This window comes from Capra hircus, chromosome 13, assembly GCF_001704415.2.
Source record: "Capra hircus breed San Clemente chromosome 13, ASM170441v1, whole genome shotgun sequence".
NCBI lineage: Eukaryota > Metazoa > Chordata > Mammalia > Artiodactyla > Bovidae > Capra > Capra hircus.
In genome coordinates this window covers 62562430-62579322 of record NC_030820.1, presented here as the reverse complement: position 1 = coordinate 62579322, position 16893 = coordinate 62562430, and the positions used below count along the sequence as shown (strand labels likewise).

Genomic DNA, 16893 nt, shown 5'->3' with positions numbered 1-16893 from the left:
AGGTTGATAAAGGCCTCATCTGGGAATCCTCTGATTCAAAGCAGAAGGAAAAGCAGCCAACTGAACAAATCAAGCCAATCAAAAAGCCTGGATTCCACTCATGATCTGCTCTTTGAAAGCTATCCTTCAAGACCTGATGATTCAGATGACATCTTCCACATGCAACTTTCACTGATTATCTCTTTTATTCCATTCATGTGTCTTCATCTGAACCTGTCTCACTCATTTACTTAAGTGCACAGGCCATACACCTCTCACAAGGTATCAAGTTTCTTAAGACCTGAAAAACTTGTCTTCTGAAGAACTCCTAGCTTTCTGCCTTTCATGAAAACCATGCTAAATATATTTTGTTTGCTTTTAATAATCTGGACAACTCACAAATATCCCAAACTCAGGACTAAAATTTAAATAACCAGTAAACACACATTTATGTTCAAGCTGGTTTTAGAAAAGGCAGAGAAACCAGAGATCAAATTGCCAACATCCGCTGGATCATGGAAAAAGCAAGAGAGTTCCAGAAAAACATCTATTTCTGATTTATTGACTATGCCAAAGCCTTTGACTGTGTGGATCACAATAAACTGTGGAAAATTCTGAAAGAGATGGGAATACCAGACCACCTGACCTGCCTCTTGAGAAACCTGTATGCAGGTCAGGAAGCAACAGTTACAACTATTGACATGGAACAACAGACTGGTTCCAAATAGGAAAAGGAGTACGTCAAGGCTGTATATTGTCACTCTGCTTATTTAACTTCTATGCAGAGTACATCATGAGAAACGCTGGGCTGGAAGAAGCACAAGTTGGAATCAAGATTGCCGGGAGAAATATTAACAACCTCAGATATGCAGATGATACCACCCTTATGGCAGAAAGTGAAGAGGAACTAAAAAGCCTCTTGATGAAAGTGAAAGTGGAGAGTGAAAAAGTTGGCTTAAAGCTCAACATTCAGAAAACAAAGATCATGGCATCTGGTTCCATCAGTTCATGGGAAATAGATGGGGAAACAGTGGAAACAGTGTCAGACTTTATTTTGGGGGGCTCCAAAATCACTGCAGATGGTGACTGCAGCCATGAAATTAAAAGATGCTTACTCCTTGGAAGAAAAGTTATGATCAACCTAGATAGCATACTGAAAAGCGGAGACATTACTTTGCCAACAAAGGTCCGTCTAGTCAAGGCTATGGTTTTTCCAGTGGTCATATATGGATGTGAGAGTTGGACTGTGAAGAAAGCTGAAGAATTGATGCTTTTGAACTCTGGTGTTGGAGAAGATGCTTGAGAGTCCCATGGACTGCAAGGAAATCCAACCAGTCCATTCTAAAGGAGATCGGTCCTAGGTCTTCTTTGGAAGGAATGATGCTGGGGCTGAAGCTCCAGTACTTTGGCCACCTCATGCAAAGAGTTGACTCATTGGAAAAGACTGATGCTGGGAAGGATTGGAGGAGAAGGGAACGACAGAGGATGAGATGGCTGGATGGCATCACCGACTCTATGGACGTGAGTGTGAGTGAACTCTGGGAGTTGGTGATGGACAGGGAGGCCTGGCGTGCTGTGATTCACAGGGTCGCAAAGAGTCAGACACGACTGAGCGACTGAACTGAACTAAAACACACACTTATTATAAAACATGCAAAGTAAATGATCTATAACAACTGTAGGTAGGAGATAAAGGAGAACAATTTCAAAAGGCTCCTGAATTTAGCAAACTTTACCAAATATACATACAAAGAGGTAGTGGCTCAACAAGATCCCTTAAGTCTTGTAATGATAACACAGATGAAGACTCGACCAAGAAAGCAGCTTACTACCAACTGATCCTACAAAATTAGGAAACGCTGGGGTGATCACACACTCAGATAATGGCAAGTGTGGAAATCTGCCTTATTCAAGTGTGGAGTTGTGTACCATTCAAATACACACCTGTACTCACTTGAGTGTGTGGCTCTGTGGCCCAACTCTGACCCTAAATATTGCAATGCAAGCTAGATGAGCAAAATGGAGAACTTTCTAAGTCTTCCAACCGCAAAGAAGCAGACTGGGCTAAATTCCTCTCAAAACCCATACTGAAAACACAGTCCTCTTTCACATGGAAATATGGCTTTAAGAGGTATACTTCCTATATTACAATCAATTTGAAATTTTTAATCAATAATCTATCAATATCCTGCAAAAAGCTAATTTATAACTCTGAATTTGGGTTGTTGACAATTTAAAATTTTCAGTTTTGATATAAATTTATTCACCAAATAGATGTTTTGATTTCATTAAAAAGTTATCTTTAGGAGTCCCACGTGGCCTCGGGTTAGGACTCAGCACTGTCACTGCCATGGCCTGGGTCTGATCCCTGGTTGGGGAACTGAGATCCTGCAAGCTGTGTCAGCATAACCAAATATATATATATGTATATATATTTTGTGTGTGTGTGTTAGTTGCTCAGTCGTGTCCAACTCTTTACGGCCCCATGAACTGTAGCCTGCCAGGCTTCTATGTCCATGGAATTATCCAGGCAAGAATCCTGGATATTCCCCCTCCCCCAAAAAAGCTATCTTTGGGGCAAAGACTAGAAATTTCTTCAAAGAAGATATATGAATGGACAATAAACACATGAAAGGATGCTCAACATTGTTAGCCATTAGGGAAATGCAAGTCAAAATGACAATGTGACACCACTTCCAACCCACTAGATGCCTATAATAAAGAAAAAGACAGATAATAACAAGTATTGGGGAGGATGTGGAGAAACTGGAATCCAAATATACTGCTAAAGGGAATGTAAAGTAGTTGGCTACTCTTCCAAAGGGACCTGGCAGTTTCTCAAAAAGTTAAACACAGAATTACCATATAACCCAGTAATTTCACTCCTAGGTATATACCCAAAAGAACAGAGAATGTGTGTCCATATAAAAACTCATAGACAAATGTTTATAGCAACTCAATTCTTATTAGCCAGAAAGTTGAAACAAGCCAAACTCCATCAACTGATAAACATTAAAGTAGAAATGAAGCACAGCATATACTCGTTATTCACAGTAGTTGTGTTCTGTAAAGCTACTGCAAACACTGAATTACCAAACACCAAACCACTGTTCCTAGGGAAATAAACACAAGGTTAGGTTCCTTCGAGTCTCTGGTCAAAACATTTCCATCAATGGATGAATATATAGCCCTGTTTTATGTGTTTCTGTTTAAAGCCATCTGATTCAATATATTGTTGATTCACTAACACTGAATTCATTCCCAACAGCAATATAACTCATGCCTGAACAAAGCTTATTTGACATACATATATTTCCTTTAAGGCATATCACAGTTTTCTCTTCCTTAGGAACACTAGACGGCACTTCAGTGCTACACTTGGGGGCCATTTTAAACAGAAAAATGCGGCACTAAATAGACCACAAAAAGAACTTGTTTGGGGGAAAAAAAAAAAAACTTGTTTGCAGTATGAGAACTAAAGCAAGAAAGAAGGCAGAGTGTTATCATGCATGTTTAAGTTCAACTGGGAATGTGAGTGCTGGGCAACTCAAAAATTTTCACTGTTCATGTCCAAAAATGACCTCATATTGATTTTTGGATACAAACATTTTAGCAAGTATACAGTTTCACACATACAGAATCTGTGATTGATGAGGACTGACTGTGTATCATACAACGAACATTATTCAGTCCTAAAAAGGAATGAAGTGCTAATATGCACTACAACATGGAAAAACAAAACTCATCATTTTAAGTGAAAGCAGTCAGTCACAAAAAACTGACCAAGTCGCAAAATACTGTATTTTCCCCAATCTTAAATCCAGTGACAGAAAATAGACGAAGGGATGGGAAAGGGGGAAAATGCACAGTGATTGTTAATGGGTATGGAGTTTCTTCTGGGGATTATGAAAATGTCCCGGTATACAGTGGCAATAGCTGCACAACCTTGTATATATACTAAAATTCATTAAATTGTACTCTTTAAAAGAGTATAGTATGTGAATTATATCTATTATAAAGCTGTTAATGAAAAAAAACTATTCCCTACATTATTTTCTGACTTATGCATAGCAATATGCTTATGACCTGCTTTTCAAATTAATACCAAAAGAAAAATGGTGCTTTATCATACAATTACTTGGGTATAACTTAACCAGTTCACTTCTAGCAAAGCAAGCCTAAAACTGGCCCTTCTCTAAGCACACACTTCTTTCCTTATTAAGATAGAGCCTTGGGGTATTTTTGTTTGTTCTCTTTTCTTTATTTTTTGGCCATTGCCTATGGATGAGGAAAAAAAAAAAAACTAAAAATGAGTTTGCAACAAAAGTGTTTTATTTGAAAATGAGAACACTTGCATGTTTGCAGCACATCCATCTAAAACAAGTGCCAGAAGAAACAACAAAGGGAGAGAGATGTCACCGATCACTCAAGAACTCAGCCTGAAGACCCCTTAGATGTTCCAAAGCCAATCCCTGTAGATGGTTAACAGAAGCAACAGAGTGAGTAACTCACTTCTCTGTTCAAACCCTGATTCTGAATTCCAGCCAAAGTCACAGTATTATGAAAAGGAGAAAAGAAGAAACATTTTTAAAAAGTCATCTAAAAGTCACCTTGTCTACCTGGATTCCACACTGGTTTAACCCAGTACATCTCAAATATTTAAGTACATACGAATTACCTGGGGAAATCTTATTAAAATGCAAATTCACTAGATGTGTGACACAGCCTGAGATTCTACATTTTTAAAAAGCTCCCAGGTGACAATGATGCTGCTAGCCTCAGCATAGACAACGTGTATTTACTTTTCTCATGGCTAAGGTAAAGTTGATGTTGCCTGACCACTCTGTCTAAAGTGAAGGGGAATATAAACAGCCAGCTTCTGCAAAAGGCCTATCAATCCACCATGCATGCTCTTCATCAATCGGAGTTTCTTTTTCTTAATCACATTTAGGGGCTGAATCTCTCAAATGCTGTTCACACAGATCTCTTAAACTGAGGTACATAAATATTAAATTAAACCTTAGGTAGGCGCCAGTCTATGTCTGATGCAGGATACAGCATGCTTGGAGCTGGTGCATGGGGATGACCCAGAGAGATGTTACGGGGAGGGAGGTGGGAGGGGGGTTCATGTTTGGGAACGCATGTAAGAATTAAAGATTTTAAAATTTAAAAAAAAAAATTAAATTAAATTTAAAAAAAAACAAAAAACAAAAAAAAACCTTAGGTAGGAAGGAGCAAACTCCTGGCTCCCTTGATGCAACCCAGTGGCATGGTTCTTTCTGAAACACCACCAATACAGGCTCATTTTTAGACTGGCAGTCTCAGATGAACTGAAATTATGTACATAACTAGTTGCTCCCTATATTCAGTTGGCTCATTCACTTTGCTATTTCTTTGTAAAATACCACTGAATTTGATCCACTTTTTCAGAATTACAAGTTATTTTGAATTTTAATCCAGTTCTCCAAGGAATCAGGCTCTGATACTGAGGAATTATTTTCTCTAAGTCATAGTTTTGTTATCTGTGAAACAGAAATAATTCCTTGTAAGTCTATTCTAAGAATCTATGACTCTAGAGTTTATTTCCCTTCCAATCTTTGGTACTTGAGATCTATGACATTTTGCTTTATTTTGCTTACTTCCCAGTTCTCCAGAGAAAGGAGCCTGCATAAACTATATATAGACATTCCTATATTTAACTATCTTTACAAGGAACTCTCAGAGAAGTTAATATGATGAACTGGAAATATCCTCAAGTAAGTAAAAACAAAAATAAAAAGTAAAAAAAATAAAACCTTAAATTATCTTTCTCAGTGCTAATCCCAAAAATACACAAGCAGCCAAATGTACACTTGTTTGTTCACTTGGGTTGCTGCTGTCTTCCTGACCAAAGGCAACACCTGTGCACAGGTAAAAGCTGTGCTTAAATGTACGTGACTGGAGAGAGCTATAGCTGAGGAAAAGCAGTCCATTACCTCTCATAAGTCTCACCAGCTGTGTTTTCCTGATGACACAGAATCTGTCCACCTGCTCCCACAGATGGCACAGCTGCAGTTAAAGTGAAACACCTGGTTCTGTACACCCATTCCATGCAGCTTGCTAGAACCCTAGTTACCAATCAGGCAAGCCCAAGTCAGCATTTTCATCTTATTGCCAAAATTAAAGACCAACGTCATTCTTAACTATAAGATGTTAAAATATATTTTTCATATCCAAAACACAAATACAACAATGTCAAAGAAGTTAGAGTAATAATGCTAAAGAATTGTTATAAAGTGTGAAATCCTAGATTAAAAATTTGGTTATCATTAACCACTTCCCAAACTACTTAATTCAGAGCACTTAAAGGAAGAAAAGGAGATGGTAATGGCACCCCAATCCAGTACTCTTGCCTGGAAAATCCCATGGATGGAGGAGCCTGGTGGGCTGCAGTCCATGAGGTCTCGAAGAGTCGGACACGACTGAGCGACTTCACTTTCACTTTTCACTTTCATGCACTGGAGAAGGAAATGGCAACCCACTCCAGTCTTCTTGCCTGGAGAATCCCAGGGACGGGGGAGCCTGGTGGGCTGCCATCTACCGGGTCGCAGAGTCGGACACAACTGAAGTGACTTAGCAGCAGCAGCAGCAGCAATCCCAGTAAAATGAGCTCATTATCTCCCAGCAGTCAGTGCGTTATATTAAGAATGGCAGTATCAATACTAGTAAATGTACTCAATTAAGAAATAACGCCAAATAAACATGTGCAAAATGAGAATTTCTTCCTAGTTTTACACTTAAGAAACTTTACAATTGAGATTTTTTTATTCTCCCCATGGGACTTTAAATTAACTTAGGTGTGTATATGCTCAGCCACTCAGTCACGTCCAACTCTGTGATCCCAGGGACTGTAACCGGACTGTCCATGGGGTTGCAAAGAGTCGGACACAGCTGAGCGACTTTACCTTTACTGCAATGTCCTATATCAAAATAATTCTTCCTCCCCCTAATGCTTTCTCCATTTAGATTTGGATGGTCTTTATCAGGTTTAGATACTCTAAATCAGTATTTCTGAAAGTAGTCTTTAGATCACCTAAAAGAACTTTGGAAGTTTGATGAAAAAACACGGATTCTTGACCTGATCCTAAATTCTGGAATTTAAATTTCTGGAAGGTGAAGTCCCAGAAGCTGTATTTAACAAGCTTCCCAGATGCCTGGGATGCACACCAAAGCGTATGTGGCACGTAGTTATTTTTTCCTCCTTAATCATTATTTTAATAAGCCTACATTTACTAGTTACTTGATATGTTAATTTGGGGGCAGATACCATGATTCATTGGAAGGGCTGATGCTGAAGCTGAAACTCCAATACTTTGACCACCTGAAGCGAAGAACTGACTCATCCGAAAATACCCTGATACTAGGAAAGATTGAAGGCAGGAGGAGAAGGGGACAAGAGAAGATGAGATGGTTGGATGGCATCACAGACTCAATGGACATGAGTTTGAGTAGACTCCGAGAGTTGGTGATGGACAGGGAGGCCTGGCGTGCTGCAGTCCATGGGGTTGCAAAGAGTCAGACACAACTGAGAGACTGAATTGAACTGAACTGAACCATGACAAGCATCATATCCACCTTTTGCCCTTAATCCTTCCCTTTTAAATTAGATATACATCCTCTTTTACAAACTACGAAATTGACTCAGATCTCATGTGTGAGTGCTAAGTTGTTTTGTTAGGGGAAGGACGCTGACTGAAACCGCCCACCCTGGCCAGGCATCACAGTAACCATTTGCATGAGTTGTTTTACGACAGGAGGTCCTGGTAAGGAACAGGGAACTAATAAGCCTCCACCAACCAGAAGAGTTCAGGAAAGGTCAAAACGAGACACCACCTGTCCAACCACCTCCCAGAATCCTTCTCTCTGGCATCCATCTTGGCTGAACAAGGCATGCACCACAAGGAAGGACTCTGAGTCAGAATGATTGCCTAAGGACAACCCAGAAACTATTCCCATCACCATAAAACCAAGACTGCAAGCCATGTGACAGAGCAGTTCTCCTGGGTTCCCTTACCCTCCTGCTCTCCACCGGGGCACCCTTTCCCAATAAAATCTCTTGCTTTGTCAGCACATGCGTCTCCTCGGACAATTCATTTCCGAGTGTTAGACAAGAGCCCAGTTTTGGGCCCTGGAAGGGGTCCCCTTTCCTACACAGTTTCAGTCGTGTCCTACTCTTTGCAGTCCTATGGACTGTAGCCTGCCAGGCTCCTCTATCCATGGGATTCTCCAGGCAGGAATACTAGAATGGGTTGCTATGCCCTCCCTCCAGGGGATCTTCCCAACCCAGGGATCGAACCCCTGTCTCTTATGTCTCCTGCATTGGCAGTTGGGTTCTTTTACTATTAGCTCCACCTGGGAAGTCTTAAAGGGGTTGGGGGTGGCAGCAGGATAAATTAGGAGTCTGGGATCAGCAGATACAAACTACTATACATAAAATAGATAAACAACAAAATCCTACTGTCAGCAGAGGAAACTACATTCAATATCTTGTAAAAAAAAAAAACTATAATGAAAAAGAATATATGTATAGCTGAATCATTTTACATAAGAAACACAACAATGTAAATCAACTATATTTCAATTAAAAAACAATAAATAAATAAAAAGCAAAATGCATCATCTGTCATATATATTAGTTTACACTGGTGAAAATAATCACCAAAATACCTTTATGGCATTAACGAGCTAAAAATGGCAAGATTCCTATGACAGGCCTGGAGAGTTTGATCCACCTGAAGCTTTCCTTCTCTTTGTCAATATCAATAGCAGAAAGGACCTATTTTCACTTCTGGCACTGTTCTATTTTCGTTACAGGTTCATTAATTCCTTTTTCTACTACCAGACACATGGAGAGACATCATCTCCTACAACTGCAGGTAACAGGTGCATCTGCAAGAGCCAATTGCTCCAAAATAGACAAGCCTGCACTTTTTGAGAAAGGAAAAAGGATTTGAATGGTTCTTGGCAACCTCAAGAAGCAATTGGTCATATATTTGCCTTTTTTACAGAGCATTTGGAAAGTTCTCTGAGATGAAAGGTGTGATCACTTTAAAGGCATCTCACTACTAACATTGAACAAATCAATACTGAAAGCTGCAGTCATTCATTTATGTTCCAAGGTACTTAAGATAGCAGAAGAGATAAATGTCTTTGCTCTTATTTAAAGCAAAGGTCTGACAGAATGGTTTTGTGGACTGCTCATCTGACTGGAAATTAGAAAGACTTCACAAAATACTATGATTCCATTTATTAAAAAATTATACATTCGTATGTTTTACAGATGTCTGTAAAAGTATTCCAAAAAGTCTGGAAATACAAACTTTCAGTGATGAGGTGAAACGGAATTTTTACTTTTGACTGCAATTTGCTATAAATTTTTTATGAGAATGTCAAGCTACTTTTGTAAACTATCTTTCAAAAATTATATAATTATAATAAATTATCACAGATTCAGCATAGCAGAGAAATGGAACATGGTAGCTAACAGAGTTAGTCTATATAGTTCTGAGGAGTTCAGGTCCTGTCTCTACTACCTAAACAGAGAGACATGCCCTGAGTTCATTATCCATGTAGCCTCTGTTTTCTCAACTGTAAAGTGGGATATGGCAATAGTACAAATCAGCCTGTTGTGAGCACTGAATAAAATAATCTATATGAAATCCTCATGTAAACCACTATTTTTCAGTGTAGGTACAAATTACAAATATGTGATAAAACATAAAATAGTGGTTAAAGCTTTCTTTCTTCAAATAATTCACCATATACTTAATAGTCATACAGATCTTCTAAGGTCACTATGATCATTTTACACAGAATAACAGACAGTATAAACTATGGTACAGTAGATTAAATCGACAATGAGTCCGTGCTCCGATGTGTCCAACTCTTTGTGATCCTATGAACTGTAGCCCACCAGGCTCCTCTGTCCATGGAATTTTCCAGGCAAGAATACTGGAATGGGTTGCCATTTCCTCCTCCAGATGATATTCCAGACCTAGGGATCAAACCCGTATCTCTTGCGTCTCCTGCAATGGCAGGTGGATTCTTCCCCACTGACGGCACCTGGGAAGTGCCGATTAAATATATACAAAGTCTAATAAATTTCGGCCACAGATTTTGCAAAGAAGAACCCAGGAACTTTCTCAATAAATCCCTAATATATTACTTCATTGTCAAATAGCTCTCACAAAAACACCAGAAAAGTCTGCATATATCTAAATTCAAAATAATTAGCTTTACAAATATTCATATGATAAAGAGAATTCATCTGTTCACTACAAAGGTCTTGTTAGGTCCAGTCTCTATTTTCATTCACCATTTTTTAAAGCTGACCTGTGTGGCTCGCAGGATCTTAGTTCTCCAACCAGGGAATGAACCTGCCCGGGCAGTAAAAGCAGAGTCCTATCCACTAGACTGCCAGGGAATTCCCCACCATCTTATTCACATATCCTGCTGTCTACTCAACATCTCCAGTTGGACATTTAACAGATACCTCATATACAAAATGCTGCTGCTGCTGCTAAGTCGCTTTAGTCGTGTCCAACTCTGTGCGACCCCATAGACAGCAGCCCACCAGGCTCCCCCGTCCCTGGGATTCTCCAGGCAAGAACACTGGAGTGGGTTGCCACTGCCTTCTCCATATACAAAACGTCCCATTTCAAATTCTTGGTTCCCCATCCCAGCCTAAACCTATCTGGGGCTTCTACCATCTTCCCCAGCCTTTCTCAAATCAGTAAAGATGCAGTTTAAGTCAATATCTTGGAGTCATCCTTGATACACAACCACCTACTGAGGCAAATTCTAGCCAAGCCACTGGGGCAAATTCTATCAGCTGCACCTTCAAAATATCCTGAATCCAACTATTTCTCCTTACCTCCGCCATTAATAAATATTCTGATCCAAATCAACTTCACTCTCTTGGCTCAGAGCAATAATTTTTTTGTTCTTATATTTATAATAGTTTCTGAATTTACATTCCTGCTTCTACCACTGCCATTAGTATTTTCTCCAAGAGCAGAATTAACTCTTTAAAATAGATAAAAGAGATCAAGTCTCCCCCGATCAAAACCCTCCAACAGTCTCCCACCTCGTTTAGAAAACCCAACCTCCTTCCCTTGACTCTTCAGACCCCACACGCTCTGGCCCCGATTTACCTCCTGACAGTCGACCTCTATTGCCCTTACAGTGTTTTCAGTTTGTTGGGCAAACTGGCTTCCTTGTTGCTTTATGAACTGATCGAGCATACTCCCTCCTCAGAGCTGTGACACTTGCTTCCCTTTGTCTGACTGCTCCTCTTCCAGATATCCACATGACTAGCCTATTTTCTCCAGGTCTTTGCTCAAATAGCATTTGATCAGAGAAGTCTTTCTTAACCATTGCCTCGAACTGCACTCCCCACCACCCTCCTCTCTCTAGCTAACACACTTAGTTAATACTTTATCACCACCTGAATATATTAATCAATTAATCAGTGATCAACGCAAAGAAATAGAGGAAAACAACAGAATGGGAAAGACTAGAGATCTCTTCAAGAAAATTAGAGATACCAAGGGAACATTTCATGCAAAGATGGGCACAATAAAAGGCAGAAATGGTAGGGCTCTAACAGAAGCAGAAGATATTAAGAAGAGGTGATAAGAATATACAGAAGAACTGTACAAAAAAAGATCTTCATGACCCAGATAACCAAGATGGTGTGATCACTTACCTAGAACCAGACTTCCTGGAATGTGAAGTCAAGTGGGCCTTAGGAAGCATCACTACGAACAACGCTAGTAGAGGTGATGGAATTCCAGTCGAGCTATTTCAAATCCTCAAAGATGATGCTGTGAAACTGCTGCACTCAATATGCCAGCAAATTTGGAAAACTCAGCAGTGGCCACAGGACAGGAAAAGGTTAGTTTTCGTCCAATCCCAAAGAAAGGCAACGCCACAGAATGCTCAAACTACTGCACAATTGCACTCATCTCACACGTTAGCAAAGTTATGCTCAAAATTCTCCAAGCCAGGCTTCAACAGTACATAAACCATGAACTTCCAGAAGTTCAAGCTGGATTTTGAAAAGGCAGAGGAACCAGAGATCAAATTACCAACATCTGTTCTTTTATAGAAAAAGCAAGAGTTCCAGAAAAACATCTACTTCTGTTTAATTGACTATGTCAAAGCCTTTGATCGGGTGGATTACAACAAACTGTGGAAAATTCTTTGAGAGATGGGAATACCAGACTACCTGACCTGCCGCCTGAGAAATCAGGTATGCAGGTCAAGAAGCAACACAGTTGGACATGGAACAATAGACTGGTTCCAAATCGGGAAAGGAGTACATCAAAACTGTATATTGTCACCCTGCTTATTTACTTCTATGCAGAGTACATCATGAGAAATGCCAGGCTGGATGAAGCACAAGGTAGGATCAAGACTGCTGGGAGAAATACCAAAAACCTCAGATATGCAGATGACACCACACTTACGGCAGAAAGCAAAGAAGAACTAAAGAGCCTCTTGATGAAAGTGAACGAGCAGACTGAAAAAGTTGGCTTAAATCTCAACATTCAGAAAACTAAGATCATGGTATCCAGTCCCATCACTTTGTGGCAAATAGATGGGGAAACAATGGAAACAGTGACAGATTTTATTTTTGGGGGGCTCCAAAATCACTGCAGATGATGGCTGCAGCCATGAAATTAAAAGATGCTTGCTCCTTGGAAGAAAAGCTGTGATCAACCCAGACAGCATATTAAAAAGCAGAGACATTACTTTGCCAACAAAAATCTGTCTAGTCAAATCTATGGTTTTTCCAGTAGTTATGTATGGATGTGAGAGTGGGACTATGAAGAAAGCTAAGTACTGAAGAACTGATGCTTTTGAACTGTGGTGTTGGAGAAGACTCATGAGAGTCCCTTGGACTGCAGTCAGTCCTAAAGGAAATCAGTCCTGAATATTCACTGGAAGGACTGATGCTAAAGCTGAAACTCCAGTACTTTGGCCACTTGATGTGAAGAACTGACTCATTTGAAAAGACCCAGATTCTGGGAAAGACTGAAGGCAGGAGCAGAAGGTGACGACAGAGGATGAGATGGTTGGATGGCATTAGCAACTCGATGGACACAAGTTTGAGTAAGCTCCAGGAGTTGGTAATGGACAGGGAAGCCTGGCACGCTGCAGTCCATGGCGTGCAAAGAGTCAGACAGGACTGAGCGACTGGACTGAACTGAATTGAAGATATTCAATATTGTGTTGGGGCTTCCCTGGTGGCTCAAGTGGTAAGAAGCCACCTGCCAATGCAGGAGACACAGGTTTGATCCTTGGTCCAGGAAGATCCCACATGCCTCAGAGCAACTAAGCCTGAGTGCCACAACTACTGAGCCTGTGCTCTGAAGCCCGGGAATAGCAACTACTGAAGCCTGCGTGCCCCAAGAGCCTGTGCTCAGCAACAGAAGAAGCCACTGAAATGCAAAGTCCGCACTCCACAACAGAGAGAAGCCCATGTAGCAACAAAGACCCAGCACGGCCAATTAAATACACAAAATTTTACATGCGCATAGAAATATATTTTTCATCACACTCTTTGAGAGGACTTCCTTTTGTTCACTAGTGAATCCCTGACACCTGTACAAAGTAGGACTCAGCAAACGTTAAAAGACTGGTGAGGATATAAAAAAAATGAACTTCACATAGATTGCTGACCCAAGCATAAATGGCGCAGCATCTCTGGAAAACCTTTCGGCAGTATACACACTCAGTGACCTTCCAATTCCACTCCTGGGTATGTACCCAACAAAGAGTCATACACACATACACCCAAAGACATAGAAGAATATTCTTTGGAGCATTATTCCTAACAGCCAAAAACTGGAAATAATCAAATGTCCATCAACAACAGAGTGGATAAATTGCGGTATATTTATTAATGGGATTCTATACAGCAATAAGAAAAAAACTATTGACACAAGGACATGGGTCATTACTGTTGAACAAAAGAAGCCAGACAGAATATATACTATATGACTCTTATTTATATAATGTTCCTTAAAAAAAAAAAGACAAAGCTGATGAATGGTAATAGAGCTCAGGATACTGGTTACCCTGGGAGAGAGAGGGATAGTATCTGGCAGGTGAGAGGTGGGTTTCTGAAGTAGCTGCTCTTAATATTCTATTTTTTGATCTGGAAAGCACAAGTATGATCACTTTATGAAAAGTTATTGAGCTGTACATTTATGATTTGTGAATTTTTTAATAAAAAAGTTTACCAAAAAAAGAGAACGCTACAGGGAAAAATTAACATTATTAAGCTATCTTCCAAACAGTTAATGATTCCATTTATCTTTTTTTCCCCCTCCTTCGTCTGGTTGCACTATGAGGCTTATGGGAATCTCAGTTCCCCAACCAGGGATCAAACTCATGTCTGCTGCAGTGCAAGCAGAGCCCTCCAGGGAAGTCCCTCCACTTACCTTTTAAACATCTTTTTGTTAATAGCCAAAAGCAAATTTATTTTCATTTAAAACATAACTCAAGATTAGGTGATTAAAGCCACATCTTCATTCACCTATTAACTGGAATCCAAGTGTTAAGAAAATCAACCTAAAGATCCTTTCTCATTACACAATACTGTTAATATCTAACTAGATATTCAAATGAGAAAAATTTACTCATCTGTTCCTGACAGACCTTTCCCCAATGGTTTCTATTTTCGAATGTCAGCATTCAGGGTAAGTTGAATAAAACCTTTAGCCATGTTTTCCCCCTTAATCTGTGGAACCAAAATCAGTGTCATGTTCTAATATTGGCATCAACTGCCTGCCTGTTTTCCCTATAATCGAGAAGCGGGTTCACATGTAAACAGGACTGATCTCACAAATGCATAAACATATAAAGAGATCCTTTCCTTAAATCTGTGCTCCACACACAGCCAAACCCTTGCACAGTAAATTAACTCTTAGCAGCCTCCAAGCTAAAAAACTGAAGTGAAACCAATTAAGCCCTAATGAGATCCCAATTTCTTATTTCTGAAAGAAGTCTTAATAGATCCCTGTAAGTTTATAATCTTTATCAACCATCCAGATAATCCTGTTAGACTTAGTTCCAAATCTGCGTATCTGAAAATGTGCTACAATCAAAAAAGCTTTGATTACTGCATTTACAGCTTTCACTGCCACAACCAACATGTGCTTTAAAAAACTGGGAAATTTCAATTGCTTCAAAATGGAAATAACAGCCTTAATTAGAAAAGATGGCACTTCTCTGTAAAAACACCAAATGGCAGATGACGCTGGTGCTTGGGAGGGCCCGGAGGAGGCCCCCAGGGGCCCTGGAATGGGAGGCCATGGTAGCTTCTGCAGAGGCTTTGGCAGCGGCATCTGGGGCCGGGGTTGAGGCCAAGGCAGAGGCTGTGGACCTCGCAGAGGCAAGGCCAAGAGGACAAGTGGCTCCCCATTACCAAGCTGGGCTGCCTGGTCAAAGAAATGAAGATCAAGTCCTTGGAGGAGATCTATTTCTTCTCTTTGCTATCAAGGAATCTGAGATTGCTCACTTTTTCCTGGGAGCATCCCTGAATTAAGCAGACCTGTGCTGACCAGCAGACCAGGTTCAAGGCATCTGTCACTGTCAGGAGTTTCTACGGGGCATGTCAGTTTGGGCATCAAGTGCTTTACAGAGGCAGCCATCATCCTGGCCAAGCTCTCCATCATCCCTGTGTGATGAGACGGCTACTGGGGGAACAAGATTGGAGCCCCACATGGTCCCTTGCAGGGAGACTGGCCGCTGTGGATCTGTGCTGGTACGCCTCATCCCTGCCCCCAGGGGCACTGGTACTGTCTCAGCCCCTGTGCCCAAGAAGCTCCTGATGATGGCTGGCATTGACGACTGCTTCACCTCTGCCAGGGGCTGCACTGCCACCTTGGACAACTTCACGAAGGCCATTTTTGACACCATTTCCAAGACTCACAGTTACTCATCCCTGATCTCTGGAAGGAGACAGTATTCACTGTCTCTGTATCAGAATTCACTGACCATCTTGTAAAGAGTCTCTGTGCAGAGGAGCCAGGCTCCAGCCGTAGCTACCACATAATTTTATATGAGAAAAATAAAGTGAATGAAGCTAGAGGAAAAAAAAAAGATGACTGATAAATTGTCCCCCAAACTCCGCATGTCCTAATAGTCTGCACAGTTATGCTATTCACTGTGGCCACCAAAAGGACTAGAGAAGCAGTTGTTAAAGGCTGTCAGACACCATGTCTGGTGGATGGGCTGAGAATTTTATCTTGAGGGTTTCCTCAGAATTTATTGCCTTTTAATTCATGGACACACAGACTGTGGAATGAGAAGACCCTTAGAGATCCTTTATCTTTTGAATTTCCTATATTTAGAGCATTATTTTGCCTCAACAAAAACCTGCACACCCACTGTGTACACATAAGGTGCTCAAAATGAGTTCAAGGACTTAGAGGCAGCAAGAGCAGAGTATCTATTCTTGGTCTTTGCACTGATAAAAGCAGTTTCATAAAATGAGATGTTGTTGTTTAGCCACTGAGTCATGTCCAGCTCTTTGTGACCCCCATGGACTGTAGCCCACCAGGCTCCTCTGTTCATGGGATTTCCCAGGCAAGAAGACTGGAGTGAGTTACCATTTCCTTCTCCAGGGGATCTTCCTGACCCAGGAATTGAACCCATGTCTCCCGCATTGGCAGAGAGATTCTCTACCGCTAAGCCACCAGGAAAGCCCCAGTAAATGGGTAAGACCTCACTCAGTATTTCATGCTAATATTGGGCAATCCATCAGCAGTATATGCATGCAATACAAATGTCTACACAAGACAGTTCTCCCAGCCAGGCTTTTTATAGCTGACAATACAGTAAGTTTACAGTACTAGGCAAAAT

At 40.6% G+C, this 16893-nt stretch overlaps 1 protein-coding gene and 1 pseudogene across 2 annotated transcripts in view; one reads left to right on the top strand and one right to left on the bottom strand.

The window, feature by feature from the left end:
• Positions 1 to 16893, bottom strand: part of CBFA2T2 (CBFA2/RUNX1 translocation partner 2) — a 138296-nt gene that overhangs the window by 104214 nt on the left and 17189 nt on the right. The gene's annotated exons all lie outside the window — the stretch shown is intronic.
• On the top strand, positions 14781 to 16084 carry LOC102189050 (annotated as a pseudogene).